At 39.5% G+C, this 6,769-nt stretch overlaps 1 pseudogene; it reads right to left on the bottom strand.

The window, feature by feature from the left end:
* Positions 1 to 4,959: 4,959 nt before the first annotated feature.
* Positions 4,960 to 6,546, bottom strand: LOC131277586 (olfactory receptor 2G2-like; annotated as a pseudogene).
* Between the last annotated feature and the right edge of the window lie 223 nt (positions 6,547 to 6,769).

Raw genomic sequence — 6,769 nt, forward strand, 5'->3', positions numbered from 1 at the left:
AAGGGGGGAAATGAAAAGACAAATGAGTTTATATGGCTAAGAGTCTTCAAAATTAGTTGGGAGGTCATCCCAGAGGTAATGCTCATGTATGCCTCAGCCGAATCTCATAGACTACCAAAGTATATTCTACCCCAAATAGTGGGGCTCCTGAGGGCTCTGGAGACACCCAGGTCCTAGAGTCATGGCAGGTAGATTTCAGAGTTTGGTGTCTCTCCAATGGGCCCTACTTTGGAGTTTGTGCAACCTAGTGTGACAGAGTTGGACTTAGATGTGACTTCTCTACACATGCCTCCTCTGTCCCTTCTATTTGTACCTATAGTTGGTGCTGACATTGGTAGGCGTACATCCAAGAGATTTGAATCTCTGGGCTTTCCATGTGCCGGCTGGGCCCTGAGCCTCAGTGGAGATGCAATACCTACTTTCTAGTTCATTGGACTCACCCTGGACAACTGACAAAGAGGTGAGGATGGACAGCCACCATAGCAAGTAACTGAGAGTGTCTTCAACTGCAAGCAAGAGTCCCATCCATCAGCCATATGGGATCAAGGTCCCTTCTCAATTAGATGTGGAGTTGTATCACCATCCCAGAATCCTCAGGATTGGTGAATAAAGAAAGGACTAGAGTGGACTTGCTGGTATTCTACTATAGGCTTATTGTGATTCTAGTAATGGAAGAAATTATTTCATTGACGTGGAGACACTGGAGGTGCTGAAGGTTGGGAGAGGGAAAAAGAGGTGCATTTTCAGGACTTAGAATTGTCCTGAGTAACATTGCTATGAAAGATACAGGCCATTATATATCCTGTCATAACCTACAGAGTTGAGTGGGAAAGAGTGTAAAGTACAGTGTTAACTATAATCCATGTTTTGTCAGTTCTTCAGATGTGCTCATCAATTGCAATGAATGTTCCACTCCAAAGAAAGAATTTGTTAATGTGGAGAAGAGTGGACACTGTGGGGATGGGGAAATTTTGGGAGTCCCTTATATTTTTGTGTGTAACATTTTGTGTAATCTAAGTATCTTTTAAAAAATAAAAAAATACTTATAAAACTCTATTACAGATGACATGATCTTATATTTAGAAAATTCTGACATATCTACAACAAAGCTTTTAAGCTAATAAATGAGTTCAGCAAAGTGGCAGGAAACTAAATCACTATGCCAAAAAAAGGTGGTGTTTCTAAGTACTAGTAATGAGCAAATCGAGGAGGAAATAAAGAAAAAATTCTATTTATAATAGCAACAAAAAATTCAAATATGTAGAAATTAATTTAATCAAGAATGTAAAGGACCTTTATTCCAAAAACTACAAAACACTGCTAAAAATAATCAAAGAAGACCTAAACAAATGGAAGGACATTTTGTGTTCATGCATTGGAAGACCAAACATCATGAAGATGTCAATTTTACTCAAACCCATTTATATATTCAACACTATACCAATCAAAATTCTAACAGCCTAATTAACAGATATAAAAAAAGTCAATTACCAAGTTTATTTGTAAGGGAAAGTGTTCCTTAATAATAAAAAACATCCTAAAAAAGAAAAACAAAATAAGATGCATGCCTCCCAATACTGAAGAGTAGTATATAGCTACAGTGGTCAAAACAGCAGGGTAAAGGAAGCTGACTTGGCCCAGTGGTTACGACATCCATCTACCACATGGGAGGTCTGAGGTTCAAATCCCGGGCCTCCTTGACTGGTGTGGAGCTGGCCCATGTGCAGTGCTGATGCACGCAAAGAGTGCCCTGCCACACAGGGGTGGCCCCTGTGTAGGGGAGCCCCACGTGCAAGGAGTGCACCCTGTAAGGAGAGCCACCCAGTGCAAAAGAAAGTTCAGCCTGCCCAGGAATGGCACCACACACACAGAGGGCTGACACAGCAAGATGACACAACAAAAAGAAACACAGATTCCTGTGCTGCTGACAACAACAGAAGCAGACAAATAAGAACATGCAGCAAATGGACACAGAGAACAGACAACGGGGGGGGGGGAAGGGGAGAGAAATAAATAAAATAAATCTTAAAAAAAACAGCAGAGTATTGGCATAAAGATAGATACATTGATCAATAGAATGAAAATGAGAGTTCAGAAATAGACCCTCACCTTTAAGGTCAAATGGTTTTTGATAAGCCTACCAAATCCACTTTTCTGGGCCAGAACAGTCTCTTCAACAAATGGTGCTGGGACAACTCGATATCCATACAAAAAGAATGAAACATGAGCCCTATATCACCCCCTATACAAGAATCAACTCGAAATTGATCAAAGACCTAAATATAAAAGCCAAGACTATAAAACTCCTAGAAGATAATGTAGAGAAATATTTACAAGCCCTTGCAGTAGGTGGCAGTCTCCAAAACCTTATACCCAAAGCTTAAGCAACTAAGGAGAACATAGATAAATAGAACCTCCTAAAAATTAAACACTTCTCCAGCAAAAAGGACTGTGTGAAGATGGTAAAAAGGCAGCCTACACAATGGAAGAAAATATTTGGTAATCATACATCTGACAAGGGTCTAATATTCATTATATATAAAGAGATCCTGCAACTCAACAATAAAAATTCAAATGACCTGATTAAAAATTGGCCAAAAAACTTGAATAGGTATTTTTCTTAAAAAAGAATTACAAGTGGTGAAGAAACACATGAAAAAAAATGTTCAACATCACTGGCTATTAGGGAAATGCAAATCAAATCTACAGTGAGATTTAATTTCACACCTACTAGAATGGCCATTATTAACAAAACAGAAAACTGAAGGTGTTGGAGAGGATGTGGAGGGGCAGGAATGCTTATTCACTGTTGGTGGGAATGTAGAATCCCCACTGTGAGTCTGTTTAGTGGTTCGTAAGAAAGTTAGATATAGATCTACCATGTGAATCTGCAAGACCACTACTAGGTATATAACCCAGAAGAACTTAGAGCAGTGATATGGACAGACATCCACACACCTATGTTCATAGTGACATTATTCACAATTGCCAAAAGATGGAATCAACCCAGGATTCCATCACATGGAATTTTATTCAGCAGTAAGAAATAATGAAGTCGTGGAGCATATGACAACATGGATGAGCCTATAGAACTTTATGTTGAATGAAGCAAGCCAGGCACAAAAGGACAAATATTGCATGATTTCACTATTATGAACTATTAATAAATAAAATGAGAAAAATCATGGAGTTAATAATAGCAAGAATATGTCACCAGAAAATAGAACCTAGTTACAGAATGAAAAGCTGAAATTTAATCTTTGCAGAATTGGTAAAAATGTGTTTTTAAATGTTTAGAAATGAATGAAAAATGTCAAAGAACATTTTAGGATTTATAATTTATAGCACTAACATATGAGCATTATAGTGGTTTGTTTTTTGTTAATTTTTTTCTTTTTTCAAGTCTTGAAAAGGAAAATGCTCTAATATTGATTAAAATGATAAATGCACAACTCTGTGATTATATCAAATGTCATTGATTGTAAACTTTAATATAATAATATGGTGAGTTTGGGGAAAAATACACCAAATGTAAGATATATGCTATAATTAGTAGTAATATATTAATAGTAATATACTATGATGCTCTTTCATAATTTGTTACAAGTGTTTCACAAAAATGCAAGGTATTGGTTGTGGTGATGTATGGGAACTGTATGATGTTATGCATGTTTGTTTTCTAAGTTCACAACTTTTACTATATACTTACTGTTTCTGATTGTTCGTGTAAGTATAACATACTTCAATAAATTTTTAATGGAATAAAACAGGCTGTTAGAGAGAAATACATAATTTAATATGAGGTTTTGAAGATTAGACATTTGAGCTTAAAGAGAAAGCTGGGAGGCATTGTAAAGTCATATGCAAAGGTTTTATTTTAAATTGTGATTAAATCATAATGTACTTGCTGTTCTCAAAAACCTAGTGAGGGGGGAAGTGGCTAAGACTTAATCAGTTGGACTCCCATCTACAATATGGGAGGCCCTGGGTTCACATCCCAGAGCCTCATTGTGAAGACAGGCTCACCCACATGCTGCGGAGAGCCCACAAGCACCATGGACAATCACCTCAGCAAGGTGATGCAACAACAACAAAAAAGGGAGACAAGCAAAAAAAAAAAAAAGGCAGAAGAGCATGCAGCAAATGGACACAGCGAGCAGACAGCAAGCAAGCCACAAGGGCGGGGAGATAAATAAAAAGTAAAAAAATACAGACACAAAAGAATGCACAGAGAATAGACACAGAGAGCAGATGGCAAGCAAAAAGCCACAAGGGGGGATTTTTAAAAAAACTAGTAAGGGAAGAAATACAAAAAATCAGAAACTTATAATACAGGACTGGGTGTGGGGTGCAGCACTAGAGGTGAATTCAGAGAGCCTACAAATGGGACTTAAGGGGCTTAGGAACCCATACTTAGAGTTGATAAAAGAATATCACTGAAGTTTAGTGTTTTCTCTTTCTGTTCTGAGCAACTGGTCAAAGTATTTTAATTTTTGTAAAAGAAAAATTGTAAAAACTTTATAATAATTCAGTAGTTTATAGCCATCTAAAAATATGACTGTGGCTATTAAAGAGAATAAATATTATAAAAACTAACTTTAAAAACAATAAAATCCTTAGAACAGTGATCTGTTTTAATTGGGTCTATTGCATTTCAGGTCCTAGTATACAGCCCAGTTTAGAAATAATGTAATGGTAGTTGTGCAAATTGGCCAAGTCCCACAGCTCTTCTGTGGTGAAATGGGCACTCAAACTCAGATTGTTCAGATTCTGAAATTCAAGCTCTAATTTATTCTCTTCTACTGAATCCCATTGACAGGGTCATGAACATAACAAAATTAGTTATTTAGTCACCCTTCATTAAGTGATTCACCCTTAGTAAGTCTCTCCTAAATGTTTCTTGATAATCATGTCCCACTCAGTCATAGAGTTTCCAAAATTTTTTTTTCAGTGCTGCCTTTACTTCTTGTTCCTCAGGGTATAGATGAGTGAGTTAAGCATGGGGATCACCACGATGTAGAAGAGGGAAGCAAACTTTCCTTGGTCCTTGGATCTACTTTTGGCTGACTGCAAATACATAAAAATGATGGTTCCATAGAAGATGACTACCATCAGGTGGGAAGAGCAGGTCCCAAATGCTTTATGTCTTCCAATGGCTGACTTGATCTTCAAAATTGCTTGAGCAATGTACCCATAGGAGATTAGGATGAGTGACAAAGGCACCACCAGGAATAATACACTAGCCACAAAGAGCTCAGCCTGGTTGAAGGTGGTGTCCACACATGCCAACCTGATGAGTACAGGGACCTCACAGAAGAAATGATCCACCTGGCAGTGACCACAGAAGGGCAGCTGAAGGGAGAGTGTGGACTGAATCAATGTAGTGGCCACCCCACTGAGCCATTCCATAGAGGCCAAGACATGGCGGAGCCAAAGATGCATGAAAAAATATAATGTAAAGGATGGCAAACAGCAACATAGTGATCATAGGTCATCACAACCAAGTGGATACACTCAGTGTAGCCCATTACAAGGGAGACATAGAGTTGAATCATGCAGTCTACATAAGTGATGGACTTATCTGAACACTTGAGGTTGACTAGAAGCTGGGGAATGATACTGCTGAGGAAGCAGAGGTCCAGGAAGGAGAAATGGGAGAGGAAAAAAATACATAGGAGTGTGGAGTTTAGAGTCCAAGATGGACACCAAGATGATAGGCAGTGTTGCCTAGAAAGGTCATGAGGTAAAGGAACAAGATTATTCCAAAGAGAACCAGCTCTAACTGAGACTTGTCTGAAAAACCTATCAGAATAAATCCAGAGGAGGCACTCTCATTGGTCCCCTGAATTACTCTTACTTTGACCTTTCACTTCTGAAAGATGAAGTCATATCATGTATTAACCTCAGGGATTTTATGACAAATCAATGACAATAAAGATTTAGTGCTAGGGGCAAGATGGTGTCTGAGTGAGTGCATCTCTTAATCTCTCCTGCAAAGAAGCAGGTGAGTACGATCAGAGTTCTGCTGGACCAGGCTGTTTTGGGGGCTTGCAGGGCAGGATGTGTCTGGACATTGATTTGGTGAGACAGTGACAGAAGAGATTCTTGCAAGAGGTAGAATTTTGGGTCTCTGACATAGAGGTCAGAAGTTGTGGGTGGGACTCTTCCCCCTAGGGCTGGCAGCCCAGATGTGGTAATCCCTGAAAACTTTGTTGTGCTGAGGTGTTCCCAGACCCTGAGCAGGCTGTTTCAGGGGCTTGCAGGGCAGGAGGTGACTGGATGCCAATTTGGTGAGACAGTGACAGATTCTTGTGAGAGGTGGAATTTTGGGTTTCTGACACAAAGCTCAGAAGTTGTGGGTGGGACCCCTCCCCCTAAGGCTGGCAGCCCAGCCACAGGGATCCCTGAAATCTTTGTTGTGCTACAGCATTCCCAAACCCCATGTTTACTGGATGCATGGTTCCCAGGTCTGTATACCCTAAAACCTGGTAGCCCACACTCCACAGACTCACATACCTTGAGTCTGCAATATCCTGGATTTCCCATCCCCAAATCCAGCACCCTGAGGCCCATCTGAGGTCCTTGATTACCCTAGCACTCCACGTTTTTTTTTTTTTTCTTTGAGCTTTGAGGAGTGTACCAGCTGACTTGGGGAGAGTCTGGGAAGAAAGCAGAGGTGAATCTGCTGAGAAAGCCCAATTTACCTAAATGTCCTAGGATAGGAAACTTGGTCTGGGAGGAGGTGGATCAGAAAATCAATTAGACCTCC

The sequence above is a fragment of the Dasypus novemcinctus genome, unplaced genomic scaffold, assembly GCF_030445035.2.
Source record: "Dasypus novemcinctus isolate mDasNov1 unplaced genomic scaffold, mDasNov1.1.hap2 scaffold_167, whole genome shotgun sequence".
Lineage (NCBI taxonomy): Eukaryota > Metazoa > Chordata > Mammalia > Cingulata > Dasypodidae > Dasypus > Dasypus novemcinctus.